Source organism: Calidris pugnax, unplaced genomic scaffold, assembly GCF_001431845.1.
Source record: "Calidris pugnax isolate Ruff unplaced genomic scaffold, ASM143184v1 scaffold187, whole genome shotgun sequence".
NCBI lineage: Eukaryota > Metazoa > Chordata > Aves > Charadriiformes > Scolopacidae > Calidris > Calidris pugnax.
Window position 1 is genome coordinate 835,781 of NW_015090969.1, and position 20,533 is coordinate 856,313.

The 20,533-nt window shown below is 40.9% G+C and overlaps 1 protein-coding gene across 1 annotated transcript in view; it reads left to right on the forward strand.

The window, feature by feature from the left end:
- PIAS1 (protein inhibitor of activated STAT 1) overlaps positions 1-20,533 on the forward strand; it is a 57,435-nt gene that overhangs the window by 365 nt on the left and 36,537 nt on the right. The gene's annotated exons all lie outside the window — the stretch shown is intronic.

Below are 20,533 nucleotides of genomic sequence, written 5' to 3' on the forward strand. Positions count from 1 at the left end.
ACGGCTCTGCCCGCCGTTGACAGGCGGCCGGCTCCTAACGAGCGCCCTCCCCGCCCGGCGGACGGGGGTGTGTGTTGTGAGGGGGGGGACACACACCGGCGGGGGGGCCCCGTTTGCCTCCCCGGTAAATAAAGGACGTCACAGACAGATGCGGAGGAGTTCGGCGACGTTAAGGTCGCGGTTGTCCCTGTCATCCCGCGAAACGCGCCGAACCCGGGTGCTGCGGAGCAGCCTGGAGCGGGGTTAGGGCTCCCCGAGGGGGTAAAGCCGAGCCGGGGGTGTCCCGCCGGGCTGCGGGGGTGCTTAGAGGGGACCCCGCTGGGAGGTGGAGGAGAGTTCGCACCGCGTACCGGAGTCAGGTATTTTGAGGACTAGTCGTGGTGGAATAGTGGGTGTTGGGGAATCCACGTTGTGCTTCCCCCCCCTCAAAAAAAAAAAAGAAAAAAATTTAAAAATCCAACCCAAAAGACCCAAAAAATCTTTCCCATCGCTTTGACAAGGTGTGTGTGTGGGAGAACTCTGCCTCGCACGCCCGACAGAGTGTTTAAAAGTTTGAGAATTGCACTGCAGTTGTCCCGGGGTCGTTATTCACCAGGAGGGCTCCTGCTTTAAAGTTAATACAGCGAAAGACGCAAATCAGAAGCTTATTAAATGCGTAACATAAACTGTGGAATATGTAAAGTATGTCTAGGAAAATATTTTGTCTTTCTCTAGAGTTTCGGAAGGTCTTGGTTTTCTGTGTATCAAAGGTTTCTTGTGCTTTCGCTTTTAGATGCTTAAAGAGCTGTCAGGATGTAAAGAAATAGAAAATCTTGTGTGCGTGTTCCAACTCTTTGGGGTCTGTGTCTGCCAGGTCAGGACAAACAGATCCTCCTTTAAATCCTCTGCCGTTCTTTGGGTTTTTTTTTGGGGTGGGTATCTTGCAGAGTTTATTGCTTGAGCTTAGTTGCCCCCAAGCTTTTTTTTTTTTTTTTTTAAATTGTGCTTCCTACATAATGAGATAAAGGGTCAAGATGTGATTCCGGTGTTGAACTTTTGTTAATCTTACTGTGGCAAGCGGAGTTGTGTGTTTTGGTAATTGACTTTTAAAGAGTTTTTGGTGCGCGGTAGCTGGTTTGAGTTTATGTGATGCTTTTATAAACAAGACAGACCGAAATGGAGTGAAAATAGGCAAGAGCTAGGGAATAAAGGGTGTTTTTTTCCTGATGTGTGTCAAGATGGTGGTGAAGGACAGTGCTGAAAGGCGTGATTTTATTATGAAAATCGACAGTTTATTGATCTTAGGAGCTTTGAAACCTGAAGCCTGGGGTCCAGGACTGAGCCCACGGGGTCTGGGTATGGACACACGTGTTGGAGCTCCCTGGGTCTGCGCCAGCCTCACCTCCAGGCCCAGCTTTTCCCTTTCTCTGCAGCTTTACAGGTGGAGCTTTCGTAGAAGTGTGTTTGTGTTTGCTTGTCATCCTGGACTTCTTTATCAATCTCTTTCTGAAACCTGCTTCTTGGGAACCAGGAGAGAGAAATTATGATTTTTTTTTTTTTTTTTTTTTAAGTACTGTTGCTGCCTCAGGGATCTGAAGGGTAAATGTCAAGCTGACGAGTTTATTTTCAATTTCACTTTGTTGCTCAGGATCTGTAGTGGTACTTGCATGCTGGGACTGTAGGACGATAGTGCTGCATTCTGTGAAGTCGGTCATTTTGGTCTTTTTGTTTTTTTGATAGCTATGGGGGCTTGGCAGTTTACATAAGGAAAAAAAATAGTTATTTTGAAGACTTCAATACTTTTATTTTTTTAGACTGTACAAAGAAAAAGAGGTGTGTGGGTGTGGCTCCTCTGTCAGGAAGGAGAGGGAAGACAAACGGGCATAAAATTTCTGTTTAGAGTTGTAGCTGTCACATACCGTTTTTTCCAAAGAAACGCAGCTTGGTTATTCGGTACTAGATGAGGTGAGTGCTCCTTGGAAAAACGTGGGTAATGGAAAGCTCTTCTATCGTACTTGGGTGCAGTGGGTATTTTTAAGCAGGAGCACATCCCTAGAAAACGTGCTTTTAAATTCTTTCTTTTTTTGAGAGTTGAAAGGAGCCGTAACTAAGGGAGGGTTTGCGATTAAGAGACTGCTATTTGAAGAATGAGCAGTGAATTCCTTTCGTTATTTTAATTTTCTTAGGTAAAGTCTTTTCACGTTTCTCCTCTGATCAATTAGCAAATGGCATTGATTTCAGAATGAGTGACCTTTAAAAACTAAAATCAAATGTGATGGTTGTGCAGTAACTCATTTGTCTTGCCAGATAAAGTTTGTCAGAAAAACTTAGTCAAGTTTCTAAAACTTTCTTGCTGTCCTGTGTAAAGAACCACGGGGGTCCATGTGGGTAATGTACATACGTGTAAATTGAGGAATGTGATGTGATGAGGGGTATTGCCAAACACACAAAGCAAAATTAAAGATCTTGCTTCCTCCAGAAAAACAGTGGTCATTTTCTTACTTGCCGTAATTTTTCATGCAGTTCTAAATCATGAAATAGCATTTCCTGTAATGTTTTTTCTTACCACGAGCCAAAGCATTACAGTCTCTTGCCCCATTTGAGAATGTTTGTCCTGTTCGGGGGCGGGGGGGGGAAAAGTCAGATAAGATCAAACATACTTTGCAGATCCCAGACTCATAAGGTTACTGAATTCTCTGCTATTCTTGAAGGTTTGGAGAAATTGAACCAGTGTGTTTTCATTTCTGTTGATGAAACAAGGTAACTGAAAAGTCTGTTCTTCCGTGGATTACCTCCCTGGCTCTATAGGCTGAGGCATATGTGAATTTTCCTGATCTTAATTACTATTCCTGTATAATTGCATACAGACTCTAATTTATCTCAAGGTAAGCTATTTAAAGCTCTTTCTAATTGGAAGGAGTATACTTGAGTGATTAAATCTTTCCTTCAATATTTCTTACATCTCTTTAAATTGGTTATTAGGTTGTTGTGATCTTTGCCTTCTACTCAAGTCTTTTGGAAATCATTACACAGTTTGCAATAATCAATTCAATTATACATGGATCAAAGAATGAAAAAGAAAAGCTTATGTTCTAGTATTGTCATTCTTGATACTGTCCTAAGAAGCTGGTTTGGAAAGCACATGCTGGGAGGTTTTCTCCTTTGTTCTCTCTCCTTTTAAGAAAGTGCCTTTGGGGATTGAAGAGATCCCTGGTGTGTTTCTTGTTAGACACAATTTATACTTTAAAAAAAAAAAGTGAACCAAGAGTTTGAATGAAAATTCATAATAGTATTTCCACACAATGGTGATGAAAACAAACCATTTAAAAATATTCAGTTGGGAAATACCTCCTCCCCTAAATAGAGTGAAGCATTTTTTTGAGGGGGCGGGAGGGGAGGCAAGTAGCACAGCTTCCAGGTGGTAGTGGTAATAGTGACAAATGGATCTCTGGTATGGAAATACCGTTGTGTTATATTGCATCGTCAATGCTAATAAGCATAAGCTACCTATTTCAGCGTTCAATTAGAATTTTACTCTTCTGTATTATGAGCTATTTTTGCTTAATCCTTTTATAAGTTGCTGGGGTTGCGTGTTTCTGTGATTAAAGTCAATATAATCCACTTTTCATTGTTATCTGAGTCCATGGATTACGTTATTTTCATGCCTGTAATTTTGTGTATGTCAGTATAATTGTATTTTTAACTATATTTTGGTGTAGGGTTTCTTTTTATTTTTAAGCTTTTGGTTCTCAACACTGGAATTGCAGCTATCAGATGAATAAAACTGGTACCTGTGCATCACTGCTCAACTGTCAAAGCCCCAATCCGTAACACATCTTTATTGCCAGTAAAAACCAGATTGCAGATTGTGTACAAGTAACTACAGTGTCAGCACACTTCTGGCATAAACCTCTCAGGAATATTAGGGACCATCCTGGACATATCTGTAGGCCGCTGGGGGTGAAATTCTTACTCATTGCAGCTTGAGAGAAGGAGGAAAGGTGTAAGAACCAGTAATTTATAGTAGTTATTTTTAATGGATTTACACTTTATTTCTCTTTTGGATATAAAGCTATTTAGAAATTACAGTTGAAAGGCTTAGAAGCTAAGAAACAGGTAGAAGATGCTTCTCAGGTTTATTCTGTGAGAATAAGGGAAACGTGTTACCCCAGGGAGGGGAAGAGCTCAGGACTGCTTGGCCATTGATAAGAATGTTTATGGATCAGACACAGAAGACAAATATTTAAAAGCATCTAATGAAGCAGGGTGCAGACAGTTAAGATATGTTCAGATACTGATGTTATTTATAGGGATGTAGATGACTGGTATGGTTTATGTTCTGACCTCCATTCATACAGAGCACAAAGATAAGTGCAGACCCGTCACTAATGTGTTTGCCAGGGTGGGTTTTAGTTCCTGTAATCCCTTCTCGCAGAAGTCAACATCTGATCGTTTTTCTCTTTAGGGCCATTATAATGAAAAACAAAGCAGAACTTCCAAACACTTGAGACTTCAGAGCTCCCTGTCATTGTTCTGAGATACCCCCAGCCCTCTCTGATTCTCTGAGCGCTGCGTTCCTGCGTTTCTCTGAAGCATCCCTCGCAGTCCTCCTTGGTTGTGGCAAAGCTTATGGGCAGGTTTGGGGCTGAACCCCTGGGTTAGTTTGCCGATGGACTCCATCAAACGTGGGGTTCATTGGTATCTGCTGAAACTCTTCAATTTGAAGTTATAGTACCTTTTTTTTTTGCTGTGAATAAAATTTCAAAAGGGTTACTTTGTGGGGCCTTGGTATCACCCAGTGTCCCAGAAGACTTGTGGCTGGGAAATGGATTGAATCTTGTGTAACTTTTCTCTTACATGGCGATACTGGTGTTTGGCCCTTTGGCTCCCCAAGGAAAGAATTCTACCTACAAACCTTGCCTCAGAAATGCAACAGAGGGGAAAAAAAATCCTCTGTTTACTTTTGCTGCTCTGCTTCCACTTGAAAAACTTTTGCTTTGATGAAGGATGTTACAGGTGCCCTTCTAATGAAGACTCTGCTTTGTCCTCCTCCATAAAGAGTAGTAAAAGCCTTCTGAAAGCCATGATTTCAGTGAAGAATGCAAACATGGTTTCTACAATTAAAAACTTGTCAAGGATATACCTTGTGTGTCTTTTGCAGTGCAGCAGCCTCAGCTTGTGCTGTCCCCTCTAAGTAGGAACTTAATCTCTGGTTAACACACAAATGTGCCTGTAAGAATCACAGAGAGAGAAATGTTTGTCCTGTTCTTAAGGGGGGGAGAAAAGGGGAAATGTATTGTTTGGGTGACTGCTGTGACACATGCTTGGCCAGCTGGATTTAGAAATCCTCTTGATCAAGCTCAAGTATTGATTGTCTCATTGCTCTGTCACTATTTCAGCTCTGTGCAGACCAATAAATGCTGGGAGTGTTGGTTTGGGCTTTTTAAAATGAAGATGATTGGATTTTATGTTGCAAAAATTGCATGTAGTACCTTCAGTGGTAGTCTGTTTGTGAAAATAAATGCCTTTCTTTAAAGTAGATCCTTTTGCTAGTTAAGGGGGGGGCGGAGGGGGGAGTTGAGGAAAAGAAATGCGCTCCAGTAACTTACAAAAGGGTGCCTATTTCTGTAATTTTACTCAACGCTGTCAAAGCCATTTTGAACAACTAGTCACTGCCATAAAATGTGGCTATTTCAAGGTGAATTGGAAGCTTTGGAGCTACCACAAAAAGTAAAAGATGATAAACCTGTGAAAGTGAGAATCTGTGGAGCTGAGGATGGGAGATGTTAGTTTATCTAGCCTTGTTTTGATTTTCCAAATTTTCCATAGCAGCCAGAACCAAATTAAACCAGGTAACGTTATATTATTGTTCTCCGTGTGCTGTGGTACAGACCTTCCTATTGTCATTTATTTTCTTATTGTTTTTTGCTGAGACTTCTCTGTCTGTTGCAGCTGTATTGATCCAGGAGTTTGTCAGCAATTTGCTTAATCTTATTCTCCTGTTGGGATTATGGCTGGCTATAGATGTACTGCTGTGTTTCTGCTGTTATATTCCATCCCTTAGTGTAAACTGGAGGGATACCAGAGTGCTCTGTAAACAAACATTGTATTCCAAGGCTGGGGAAGAGCAGGAATTAGCAGAAGGTGGGTATTATGAGTCTTGTCTAGAACACGTGGAACAAAGAAGTGAAAAGCTAGTATACAGTTAGAGCAAAGGTCAACCAAAGCTTGACCTTTATGTCTGTAGGAGATGATATACAAGAGATTTATATAGGAAGTGACATGATAATTAATGGAGAAGGAAAAGGAGCCTTTTAAAGCCAGTGCTTGGTAAGGATAGAGTCCTAGGCTCCGCAGCAGAGCAAAGACTTTGTTGGTATGTTAAAGTTTATTCACAATGGAGGACAGAAATACTCACTTTATGTACATGACGATTGCTCTGTAGTGAACTCGCCTTGTTTTATTTAGGAAATGGTAATCAGTTTTCTGGGTACATGCTAATAAATATGTTCTGCCTCCTCTCTGCTTCTGCCAGGACTGCATGGGTAGATGTTGCTCCAGTTGCTAATTTCCACCCGAGAAGTACGTCTAACAGCAGGAGAGAGTAAGAAAGGGAGAGTTTCAGTCTCTGCTCTGGGGCTGATGCACAGCCAACAGCTTTTTCAGAATACTAAGCTATGAAGCATCCCCTCTGTAGATGTTTTCTTCCCTATGACTTCCATATTTATAATACATACTAAGTGTTTTTTTCCCCAGTTTCCAGCCCTTGTTGAGCTAAATTCTTCAAACCAAGAGTTCAGTAGGTCTCTCCTGTTAGCTTTTCTTGGTGTTATTTTCAGTTTGACTCTAGTTGCTCCCTTGGTCCTCAGCACAGATTATTTTGTAATTTTGGTTGGAGGAGACCTTGGGAAATCTCCAGTCCAACCTTCTGCTCAAGGCAGGATTAACTGTGAGGTCAGAACAGGTTACTCAGGACTTTATTCAGTCTGGTCTTTAAAACCTTCAAGGATGGAGGTGCGCAACCTCTTCTACTGCTTAAGTATTCTTATGGTGAAAAGTTTTGTGTTTTTTGCATCCAGCCTGAACAGAATCCTTGACATCCTCAGAAATGTGCAAAAGTTCCTGATACTGTTCATTGGAAAAGGTGGAGGTTGCTTCAAAAAATTAGATTTCAAAAGCAGTGAACCTTCCGAGCGGAGATTATGACAGGCAGTAGGGGGGCATCTGCATCTCTTCACGAGGAGGTTCCATAGGATTATTGTCCATTTTGAACATTGATATACCAAGCTCTCCCACTCTTTCCTCCCTTCCCATTAAATACATGATTATAAAGCAGATGGAGGTCTGAGCTCAGTCTCCTTACTGCTTGGTTGCAGCAATGCCTTCACTTCCTGAAGATGCATCTTTTGTGGCCACAGCCATTCCAGTGTGCAAACATGTGATAAACGTTCTCAGAAATTTTTATTGGACAGGAGTTAAGCCATAATCTTTGGGCAGAGCTGAGATTAGACTCCTAGTTTTCTAAACTAGGTTTATACTAGGAAAAAACCCAGTTCTCTTCCAAAGAAATGACAGAGTATAAAACTCCAGAGCCCTTTAGGTAGACTAGAATTTTATGTTGAAGCTGTAGGGGTTTGTATTTACAGTGGTTCTTCCACTGGACGTGTACTCAAGCTGCTAGGCAGTATGGCTTTACCTTTCCATACTCTACAGTTAATTTCTGAGTAGCTGTAGGGTCTGTCATCTGCAACATTTTCAGGGGGGTGGTTTGCAGTGGGATGCCTTAGGTCCATCAGATTTCAGCCTTGGCCCTCGTGCCCGTGTGTTTGCTTGATGCTGCTTCTCTGTTCTTGAGGCTCACAAAGGGGAGCAGATTGGCGGCCAAAAGGCAGAATTTAGCAAAATATTTTATCCCTAGTTGCTTCTGGGGTTAAAATTGGCTCTAAATATCTCTGCAGAATGACTGGCAGCCCTGCGAGAGACCTTATTGGTCTAGTCTAATCTTGGTCCTTCCTCATATTTGTGGTCTGATCAGTGTAGCAGACCATTAAGGTTCCTCCACATTGTTTCGCATGTGATGGTGTCAGAGCTTCCTCATGAGAAAGTATCTTACTTCTTGAAGAACATCTTGGCTTGTTTGCTCTGTAAGGAGGTATCTTATCTTTGCTCTCCAGCCCCATGAAGAAATTTACTGTCCCATAAATTAGAAGAGTTGGTTGAGAATCATTCAGAGCTGAAACTTCTTGCTTACCTTCATTTAAAGTCTTCTGAAAGATGTTCCTCCTGCCCTCTTCGTAGAGTAGAGTCTGGACTTAATAAGGCCCCTCTGTTCAGCTTTTCAGCTGAAAACGTGATTAGTTAGCATGCAAAATAGAATATAGGTTGGAAATAACAGTGAACATAGTTTTGCTTGGCAATTTGGCATAAGTGCCACTCACTGTTATTTATTTTTTAAAAAAGCAGATACAAGCAGAGGCCAAATACAATAGGGATAATGTGTTTTGTTCAGGTAAAATCTGTAATCTGAGCTGCAGGAGTGTGTCGTAAAAAGTTGTGTGGATGAGAATGTTTTGTGATACGTTCATTCCTCATATTGTTTCTTGAGACTCCCTTGACAAAATGATCTCACTTTTGTGCAGATGTTGTATCTTGTTTCCCTGGTGCAAAATAAGAGTCTTTGAAACAGTCCAAGTATTTGTGTAGATTTTCAGCTTATTGAAAAATCTGTTAGAGACAGCTTTACCTGGGCTGTCTATGGAGTTGTTGGTGCACCTATAAATATAGTGCACCAAAATGAAAAATGCAGGAACTTCAGCAGTGGTACAGAAACAAAGCTGTTCTTTTTCGTAGGTTCCGTGTTGATTTAGCAGTATCTCATCAGTGAATCTGCTGAGGCCGCTTGATGGCAGGGCTTCAGATTTTTTTAATCAAGTGTCAGAACCGTTCTCGGTTTGAATTACAAGGAATTTTAGATAATATTTTTCTAAAGGGTGTACACCCAGGTTTTCACTCAGTTAATTTCCACTTTTACCTCTTTGGTGTTAAAATTTGACTCTTTCAGTTGAGCAGTAATATTTTTATTAGAGGTTCTTGACAATGTTGCCTGGGTTTCTGAGGAAATGGCTAAAAATAAACGTGCATTTATAAACTGAATCTTAAGAATGTAAAAGTAGCTGTACTGATTGGACCAAGGGTCCATCTGTCCTGCTGTTGTCCCCTTCAGCTTCTAGAAGTGAGTGTGTACAGAAAAGTGAAAACAGGACAAAATATAAGAAATAACTGTCTCCTCCCTGCAATATTTTGCAGGTTTCCTGCTATTTTCAGCTCAGTTCTCTGAACCCGATGGGACTTCTAGCTGGACAAGCCATAATAAATCTATTTTCCAAGTGCCTGTCAGATTCCTCTTGAACCGATACAAACTTCTTTTGCTCACAGCATTTTGCTAGGGATCTCTGTTGGTGGTGGGCTGCTTGCTGCACGAGGACCCTTCTCATTTTGTTCTGAGCCTGGTTCCAGCCAGCTTCAGCCACTGGTGACTCTACTGTGTTACAGAAGAGACTGGGCAGCTGATCCCTGTCAGCTCTCCTTGTGCTCTTCGTGGTTTTATAGATTGCTATCATATCTGTCCCCACGTTCTAGGTTGAAAAATCTTAGCTTTTGCCATTTTTTAATTAGGAGAAACATGCTGGACTTCTCTCATCCTTCTGCAAAACGTTCCACTTCTAATCTACTTTTTAAAGATGAGACCACCAAAACCATCCGCGCTTTGAGATCTGGCCAAACCAGGGATTTATACAGTGTATATAATGATTTCTCTTTTGCTCTCTATCCCTTTTTTAATGATTTCTAATGATGATTTGTGTGTTTGACTGTTACTGAGCGGATGTTTTCATATGTGTGTTTATCTTGGGCCCAGGAGCTTGTTCTGATGTGGGAAAGGTCATCCCAGAGCCCATCATTTCATGGGTAGAGCCAGGTCTGCCTGGGCTGCTTTTCCCTGTAGGCATCACTTTATGTACATTGCATTGTTCTGTCACTGAGGTTGTTCAGTGATTCTTCAGGTTGCCTTCGTCCTTACAACCACATCGTATCTCAGCAACTTTGTCACCCCACTGATCACTTCATTTTCTAGGTCGTTAACGAATAGGTTAAGCTATGTGTGCCAGCATAGGCCCTTGCAGAACTCCACGCATGACCTTCCCCTATTGTTTGGTCCTGGAACAACTCGGACACATTGTTAATAAAAGAACTTTGAATAGCAAGCAAAGATCTATGGACTTTTTTATTTAAAAAAAAAAATTATTAATGCTGTAAGAATACCCAGGTTGTGTGCGCAACTGGATTTTCATAGTTTCCTTTGACCTGTACTATTCTGTTGTTTTTAAACATATGTAGAACTCTGAGGTGGTGCCAAGCTGTGTTAAGGGGAAGCAGAGATGTGTTGAAACTTGTTTCCTATGTTGAGTTAACTAGAAAAGTTTTTTAAAATGTGCCTTTGTTTTTCTGAGTATGTTCAGGTATCTTAGTAAAAGACTTGAGTCAAATATTAGTTGATTAACTGCGTTGACTCCCTCGTTCCTTGGGCCTGTGTGTGACTGACATCTTGATCCCTCAATTTTTTGTTTTTCCTCAATTGTGGACTGTCCTTTGCTTCTGACCTAGAGGCTGAGCAAGGTTATGAAGTGGTGCTATGCTTACAACGTCCTTAACCTGGAAGTAGGAGCTATATATTATCTAGTTGAGTGTAGGAGGAGGCAAAAGGGTGAAGACACTTCATGCTGAAATGCTGGGCTGAAACACAGAAAATGCTTTGCTTTTTCATGACAGCCTAAATAATCTTTCCTTTTTTCCCCCTCCCCATGCCTTTGGCCCATATATGTAAAAAGGGAGGCAGAGTATAAATTCATGAACATGTGAGAGTCATTCAGATGACATTAATGAGCTGCAAAAGGCTTGTATATATGCAAATTCCTATTCAGAGTGGGATTTGGATGAGTGCGGTTAATGAGGTGGGGCAATAGTTTGGTCAGTAAAGATGAAAAGGAGCAGTGACTGGAGCAGGGTCCTCCCTCTGCCCCACCAGTGGGGTGGGAGCTGGGGAGGGGGGCAGCTCACTCCAGGGTGGGAAAAGTAAGGGAGGGTTTGTATCTGCACGTTTTCTGTTTTCATTTGGTCGTCAGGATTTCCAGGGAAGTTTTAACTTTGCTATCAAAGTTTTCTTAGGCAGCTCTTGTAGTTCTTGTGGCTGAAGCCAAGTGAAATGCAGTATCATTTTTTGGAGTTTACTTGCAATGGTTTTCATGTATTTTAAATGATAGGTGTGGCTGAAACTTGGCTTATAAAAAACCACTTCATTCCATCAAGTGGTTTGTTTCCATGCAGGGCAGGGGTTATTGTGTGAATAGATTAATAGAATTCAGTCTTACTTTGATTATAAGAAATATACAGCTTGAAGGCTGAGGTGGTGGGGAGGGGGACAGTGTGTCAGACTGATGGCACCGGGAAATGAAATATCTCTCTTCCTTATTATCTCTCCTTAACGTGCGCCAGTGTGACACTGAAAAAATGTTTCTATAGGCCTTGTCCATGCTATATGTGGGCCAGGAAAATATTGCATAAAGAATACCTTCTTAGCGGTGACTGTGAAAGAAATGTTTCTATAGGCCTTGTCCGTGCTATATGTGGGCCAGGAAAATATTGCATAAAGAATACCTTCTTAGCTTTCTAAGGCACTGTTGGATGTGTTGTCCTGGGATTAATCACTGTGAACTAGTGTGTTCTTAAGCACTGCATGCTTGTCTTTGAGCCTATAGGTAACACGATGCAGCTCATACATGTAAAACTACAATTTTCTGGCATGGACAGCACTGGAAGGTGGAAGGAGAGAGTAGCCAAAAGTCAGATTGCAGGGTTAGGATCAGCTTTGTCAGGAATTTAGGCCTTGCTTAAGATGCATCTTCCCAGCCTGTCTCTGGCTGCGTGTTGTCATTTGAAACTGTTTTCTTTATCCTCTTTTGAATGCTGAAGAAAAGCAGGAAGGTCTGCTTCCTCTCCTATTATTCCATCATCTTTTTGCATTTTTACATAGCGGGAAGAAACCAGTCGTTGTGGGTGATATGAAAAACTGAGCTTCCTGCTTTCCCTTTCTTTGTCCCCATGCCTCTTTGAGATGTCTTCCCCAGGATTCGCATTCAGGCTTTGGCACCGCTGCTGCCCCGTCGCTCTCTTTCCAAGCCGCGCTGGTGCTTGGAATGAAATCAGTGTGTCTTGACAGTCTTACTGATGCCTTGGTGCCGTGAGTAGCAGCCAAAGAAGTCATCCATGTCTCATTAACTTGACTGACCCAGGATCCTCAATCCCTCTCGGTGGGAACTAGGTTGAGTCCTGACATAGTAAGATTTTTTGAAACGGGAGGTAAGCTTCTGACTGCCAGTGTTTTCACCTGGGTTTGGACAAGTGACATATGAGAGTGGTGTTTTGGTTTTTTTTTTTACACAGTTACTGATTTCTCCTCTATAATAATAATTTTATTATTGCACTTGGAAATTGATCTGTCTCAATATGTGATGTAAATATTAATTCTATGTCATATTGTTGCATGTGAAGCATAATTACATTTTTTAATGCACCTATACAGTTAGGGATAAATTGGCCTATTGTGTCCATTTAGCCGTTCTATAAATAGTCAGACCTATAATTTGGGTTTCCTATTGTGCTGTGACAGACAATAGCTCTTCAGAGTTTGAAAAACTGACTTTTCTTGAATTACTGGGTGGTCATATGTGGTTCACGTGTAGTTTCTCGCTAGCGCTTTAATATGATGTGGCTACTCTCTATTTCTAGATACCTTGTTGAGAGAGAAAATTGGCTAGGTTGGATCAGAGTGATTTTACTAAGTGGTGTTCTGGTCTGGTTGCATAGCCCTGTGCATTCTTGGGATAGTCATGGGTAGTCATGTTCGATCCCTGAACCATTCCCGGATTGATGCCCCCCCTTTCCACCTCTGCCCACGTTTCTGAGGTTTACACTATGTATTTTAAAACTCTTTGCCTTTTTGGAGTGACTGTGGGAACAGATACGTCATATATCTTGTTTGTAGTTCTTGATTCCCTTCTTTGACTTCTCTTTCAGTTCTGAAAAATACTCTTATCCACAGAATTGGAGGCTGAAAGGGACCTCCTGAGGTCTGCTCTAGTTTTCCTGCAATTCCAGTTATTTGGCCGTTATCAAAATCCAAATAACCAAATCTGATTATTGGCTGAAGAGCTCCCTGTAGCAATGTCCAATTTCCTCTCCTGAGCCATCAGCTATGTAATGAGAAAAGCACATGAGAAATTTAGATTATTCTCCACTTTTGTCTACTTGGTGTTTAGTAACTTTGAATTTCATATGCAGTTATTTTTTGATGAAAGCGGGCATGGACTAGAAGAGTCATGTAAACATGTGAAAGTTATTTCTTGGTCTTGCTTTCAGGCTGGTGCCTAAAAACCTGAACCTGTTGGTTCACAGGCAGATGCTTCTATAAAATATAAAGGGTTAATAATTCTTCTTTGACCAACTGATGTGGTTGAAAAACATTTAAGATACTCAAGGTCTTTAAATATAATAAAGAGTATTACTTTCCACCAACCTTTCCTCTCTTACATCCTTTTGTTTATGGTTGTTGCACTATTGATAGATAAAATATGGGAAGAGAAATGGCTCCCAGATAAATGGTGATGCTTAAACAAGACAATTTTCAATAGCTTTTGCTAGGAAGGACTAGGGCTAAGCCAGCAGAGTGAAGAGAACTTGGATCGTCTGTTTCAGGATGAACTTTCTTCATATTGTTCAAGCTTTTAATTAATCTTGATGACTTATTGCTATATGACTACTTAATAGTGTGTCGTTTGGCTTCCTAGTGTAATTTCTATACATGAATTTGAAGACCTTATGAAATAAATTATGTGCAGAATGACTAGGTTTTTTTTTTCTTTTTTCTTTAAAAAAGAAAGGCTTTATGGATGCCAGTGCGATTGCTTGATGGAATATTTGTTTCCAGCTTTTTGACACAGTGGGAACTTTTGGCTCCATTGCTTATTTCTGCGATAACAATTAAGACTAATTGTTAGTAGTAATAAATTATTATTCTCAGCAGACCAGTATTAGAAGGGAATAGAGTATTTGGCCAGTGTATTTCATAGGTATTTGTTGTCAGGAGATTTATTTAATTTCTGTTCCATTTCTTCCTTTGGAAACGGAAATCTTTTAATGATAAATTACTGGGTATTTCCCATACCTGATGTTTTATCTGATCTCTTAATTTTCCTGTTCTTCTCCCTTCCTTCTGCCTTTGCTGCCTCCCCAGTTTTTATTCTAGATGAGGGCAAAAAAAGTTGTTAGAATATCTAGAAGTGTTTTGGGTATATTTGACTGTATAATTTCATATCCTGAAGTGTTATCTCATTAGAAACTAATTAAATAGCAAAAATTTGTTTGTTTGTAGTGGATGACTAACTCTTCAGCATTTCTTGATAACTTTTGGCATGTAGAGAACAGATCACTTTGCAGTCCTGTAATGTACAGAAATAAAGGGTTTTTTTAAATCTTGGAGGAAAACATGCATCTATTACAGCAATAATTTCTTTTAATCAAATGATGCATGAGTTGGCTAATGCATACGAAGAAATAGTGTCTGTTGATGCAGTGGAAATTTAAATAACTGTTGCAAGCAAATATGAACACTGGGTGTAAGAATGTAGGTCTTGAAATTGTTGTGTGTCTTGCTGGTAAGAGGTTCTGTGAGCTGCTCGTGGAAGCTGGCTCTTTATCCATGCTGCAATGCGAGTACATTCATAGAATTCCAGGTACATTCTTCTCCAGCTTTCCTTCAAAATTGACTTCCAAAAGCTACATGTGCTTCATGCAGGTATTTTAGATATTTAGAAAATAACTAGAGCTTCACTCTCTAGTGTTCTGCTGGAAAGGAATCGCTAAAAGGATTCTCATTCAGTAGACTCTCTATCTGTAAATCCCAAATAAGCCAAATTTTTTTATGTAACCGTTGTTTTTCTGTTTTGATTGCGTATTTTAAAAGGTATCTGATTTCTTCTTTAAAATCACTGGTGGGGGGCGGGGAATAAATGTGTGTTTGTGACCTGTATGGCTTCCAGAAGCCGAGAATTTTTGTTCCTTTTTTTTTTTTTTCTTTATTATACAAAGAGACAGGCTTTCAGACTGTTATTGAACGCTATATAAGTTGTTATAATTTGATTACAGTGATGTAGACCTTTTATGTTATTTGTTAGAGGGATGCTAATAGGGCCATACTGTGTTCAGCAGGCTCTCTGGGCAGCTGTGTCTGCGGCTGGCTTGGGCACTGCTGAAGCTTATTGCATGGGAATTAGCTCTTCTGTCAGCCAGTTGAAAGGCTTAGTTAAGGATAAGAACATTCTTAATAAAAAGTAAATTTGTCTGGCAATGACCCTCTCCCAAATAGCTGAAAATAATTGTCTTCGTTATTAGCCTTAGGTGTAAGCTGTTTGTCTTTAGAGAGGCACAGTGTTTTGTATCCAGAGATTGTCCAAACTAGTATTTCTGCAATTACTTGTCATGAAAATCATGCTAGTGCATAACTCTGTAAAAATAATTCCCATCTGCAAAGGCAAATACACTAGGGACAATTAAGTTTGAGTGCGGCTGAAAAAAACTCCAGTCTTCAAGAACAGAAATGAAGATTACTACTGTGTCAGCAACCTTATTTAATACCATAAGTAATAATATAGTTCACCTAGTGACTAAAATCTCTTGAGAACGGTAAAACTTTTGTTACGGATTAAGATAAAATGTGACTTTAAATCAAATAGAATTTAGACATGACTAAAGTCTTGGCAGACTTTCTGCAACAAATCTGGCTTTTACGGTTTGCCCCAGCTGCCCACCCCGTTTCTCTGCCAGGGCAGTGCTAATGTGCAGCCAGGGAGTGTGGTTTGCAAGCCATCGTATTAAAAAAAAATAAAAAATTACAAAATCCCACAGATTGAAGTGTTCAAGGACTGAAATGGCATTGTGTGGGCATACAGTCTGAGTCTTCCTGAAGAAAAAAATTCTAGGAAAAGGGATATCGTGGAGATCTAGGGGAGCAGTCACCTACCTTCGCCAGGATATATGTATCGAGGCTTTTAGAATATACTTGACTTGTATGATAGCATAGCAAAATACCACAGGCATCTGCAAAAAACATAAGACAACTTTTAACACGTGGGGATTATATTAAAAATTCCAAACTCTGCCCGCCTGTTGTTACTGCAGGCAGTTCAGTGGGGCTAGAGCTGTCTTACTGTTTGCTTTTGCAATCCTTTCACTCTTCAGTGAATTTTGTTACTTTTATCACTGTGGATTTTCTTGTCTCCAGTGAGTGACAGACATCTCTAAGAAGTTGGTCTCATTGCTGGTGCTGGATTAAATGGAGGCCTCTGAACCGTGGGTTGGAAGGAGAGCTTAGATTTATTAGTGTTTGTGTAGACACAGCAGAGCTCAGGCCTTCCTAAATTTGAGGGCAGTCAAGTTTTTTTCAGCACAATACATACAAACAATCAATGTTTGCCAAGAGCAGGTAAGAAAAAGTATTCCTGGTAATATATGATCTGTAGAATTAAGTGGTTATACTTGGTGAGTTGTTAAATGAACTGAGTACGTGTGGGTGACAGCAGATTGCAGGACCCCCTGTCCAGAAGCCCTTTGGATGGAATTTCTATGAGTTTTTAGGTGATCTTTTCACTGCCAGAGATTCCTGGTCTTACAAGCTGCTTGAATCTCAACTTCATCATTCGGGTAGGTTTGTTCAAGGGTCATGATGTTTATATTAACAGATATGCAACCCTATCATTCGTAAGGAAATATTTTGTTTGTGAGCATGCTAAAAGTAAATAACACCTGAGGACTTAAGCTTTCTAGTGCACTTTCTCTGCTGGCATGGGAAGAAATACATATGTGGGGAAAATCAGGAATACAGTGTTTGACCTTAAAGAACCCCATGTTCCAACATGGGGGTTGGAGATACCAACAATAGGTCAACCCAAGCTATTTTTGGCATTTGCAATATACGGACATCATTTTGTTGATGCATTTCTAATGGATTAAAATCTAATTTTGCTGCCAGTTATACAAATACACAAGTTGGGTCTTACAGTCGTGAAATGTTCTTTATGAGCACTGATATACTGTGTAAACATAGGGTTTCTTTGATTAAGAAATAGCTCCTTATGCGTGTAACAAAAGGCAAATGATATTTGTACCTGCCATTGGTTTGTACCTATTCTTTTGCTGCTCCCCTGCTCGCCACGGTGTCGTACATATGGCACCAGGAGAGAGCTGAGTTTTTCCTTAGGAAAACCAATAGCCTCCTTAAGGTTGTAGCGTGTTGCATATTTATGACTGTTCTTGGGTGCTTTTGCCTCCCCTCCGTTTTGAATTACAGTGGCTTCAACCTTTGAGTGTTTTGGTTGCGTTAGACAAACGCAGGAAGTTACAGCCTGTCATCCAGGCGCTTGAGCTTCCATGAATTGGTCGTTTCACTCCCTCTTGCAGATTTTCGGTAGACTGATTTCAATTTTTATTGTTTAGCCTTGATAGCTTCCTTGTGTGAGCCTTGCGGATAGGATTTAGGACTAGGCAGTGTGCCTTCATAAAAGATGGGAATATTTTTACCGTCGTTTTCCCCATTTTCACAAATCTTAGATGTCTAAGAACCCAAGAGTTTAGTCTGTGTAACTGTAGAGAGCTCGTGTAGCTCAGGTAGAGCTTTCTTCTCCAGGAGATTTATATCAGGGGTTAAAGAGGCTGTTCATAGCGTGCAGGAACTCTCCTGTATTTTTACAGCTGGGTGTTGGAGACATACTGAGATTAATTCAAAACCATTTCCATACTAATCTAATGCTTCCTAGTTGCTTTTATTAGGAAAAAAAAAGAACAATTTTGATTTGATTTTTTTTTTTAAACTGTCTTTTGGAAGTGCATTATGTAGTATAGTCGTTTCCTTGTTTCATAAGGGGGGTATTTCTCTTTGTGTTGTCCTTGAGAACAGCGTCAGAGCTCGGCCAGTGTGGGTTGTCCAGACAAACCACAGCCAGAGCTGATCCCTCCGGGCTCGGGTGAAGGTGCTGTGCAGGGTCTTGGTGTGGGGGTTAGAAGAAATTTACTGTCACCCTCTTCAACTGCTGATTATAAATGGCTGACCTCCTGTTTGCTAACTTTTTTTTTTTCTTCTCCTCCTCTGCTTCTGTTCTCCCGTCTTTTGCCTTCTGTTTAAGGGGATTTTTTTTCTTTACTTTTTTTTTCCCCTTTAACTTTTGTGTTAATGTTTAGAGAATTGTGGAGGACCTGTTGTGTATAGCTTTAGGCACAAAATGCGGTGTGGTGCCCAGCCAAATGCTTCTTGTTGCGCTGGCAAATCTTTTGACTGTGTTTTGGAGCTTATTCACAGCTTCTAGTTATCATAAACATCCGGAAATAACTTGTTAAATTCTCCAGATAGATCCCAGGGCTGATTACTGGAGATGTAGAAATACCCTTTCTAGAAAGCATTCATCAAATTGTTAATGCTGTCGCTGATGGATGAATGTGCTGCTTTGAAGACAGTATCTGGTGATGCTGGTATTTGTGATAAATTTTCACTATTTTCCATCATGCTTTTGGATGGACACTGCTCAGTTTGTTTAAAAATAAATAAATCAATCACTGACTGCTGCCTGGCTTTTACCTCTCAGGCAAGTCCCTCTCTTCAAAAAATGGGGAAAAAAAAGCTGAAGGCTCACCATCTGTGGTGTTGGATCTCGGCAGATAACCTGTATCTGATCTTTTCTTGAGCAGCGGGACTTAGAGCTTGTCTTCCTGCATTTCAAACCAGTGTTTTAGCCCCCATGTGTTTTCCAGTCTAGAAATTATGTTCTCTGCCTGAATCTGCTGGTCTTCTTAATGGCACTTCTCTGAATCACGTGCCAGTGAGACCAGCCGCACAGGGTTAGCAAAGGAATTTCTTATCCAGAAGCACTAACACTTAGTTTTTATTTATTTTTAAAGTTAATTCCCAAATTTCGTAGATCAGTGAGACAAGATCCAGTTCTTCAAAGGAAGTTCCTTTGGTCTGACCAGTTAATGGTTGGACTTCTCTGGCCAGAGAAGCTGCTGGGCCTGGGCGTCTTTCCTCGATGGGTGGAATGACTGGGCTCGTGTGGAAAACCATTCTTTAAAAATAAATATTCGTTTCTGCTGTTTTCTTTGCTGAGAGAAATCAAAGTAAATGACTCTTAATGTTGGCTGCTCTGTTAAAAGCTAAGGTTCCTGGTAAAATGCATTTACTCTGAATGCCCAAACAGCATTCATAAAGCAAAATGGTCCCGTTGTGTGCTATAGACACGTTTCTCCAACCAGACGTGCTTGTTTGAGAGAACTTGGTGGGTCAGGGGCTACAAAACGTGTGCAGGTGTTGCAGTGTGTACTAAGCAGCCTGATGCTTTTTATTTCATAGTCCTTTTGGGGATGTCTTGGAGAAAACCCTGGTTCCTCCATACTTCATAAGTGTCTACGTGCAATTTTTGGTTTGGGGGACTTCATTTTCATAACTCTTAGATTTTAAAAAAGGGTTATCAACCTTTTTGAAAGAGCAAGCTGTAGGCAGAGCATCCTTTCCTATTGATAGTCACAGGAGAGAAGTAGGCGAATGACGTAGGATGCCGCCCATGGGTTGCTTTTGCCTCCTTAAGCTATTTTCTTCCAAACCTCATTGGTTATCTGAAGTAGGTGTGGAGCAGGAGATATCCTTGTTCCCAGATGAGTTGCTGGAGAATGTTTCCTCAACACACAGAAATGGGGGGATGCTGGTGCGGCCGCAGCGTGAACCGCATCAAACTGTTGAGTTCACCCAATCTGGCAAGGGAAAAGCAGCACGGATTTGGAAACAAGCATCTGGGAGGTGGGAAAATAAACTGGCCTCTTTGCCTCCGTGGACCTCCTGCCCGACACATACAATTAGGTGACTTGTCTTAAGACAGTGAATTGCCCCCATGGCTTTGGGAAGGCTGGAGGGTGGTCACAAGGCTGGGGTTGAGGGGCCATGGGCTGAAGAGGGGGGTGTAGATAATGAGCCAGGCAATCCCCATGACTAATGCGGCTTTTGCGGAGGAACCTGTGTTTGTTTTGTGTTGTGTTGTCGAGCAGGAAATGTCAGATGTATGTTTATAGATTAGAGTTACCTTCTAAACTCTGCGAAGGTCTTTACGGTGAGTCAAAATAGAAATACTCTCTGTGAAACTGAGGTTCGAAGTCAAGTTTCTATAAAGCTTGTTCTTACTCTTTTACACAGTTTTTTCTACTGTCCTTGCCCTCTCTTTGAATTTTAGATGCTGCTTGGATATACCAGGAACCAAAATGCACATCCCCACGACACCTAGTGTGCTCGATACTGGGATTTGCTGTCTCTGAAACTGGCTTGCAGGCAGCTTGCTGTGTTTCTCACGCTGTGGTCAGGCAAGCAGCAAGTAGCTCACCCTTTTCTTAGCTAAAAAGCATCAATTTC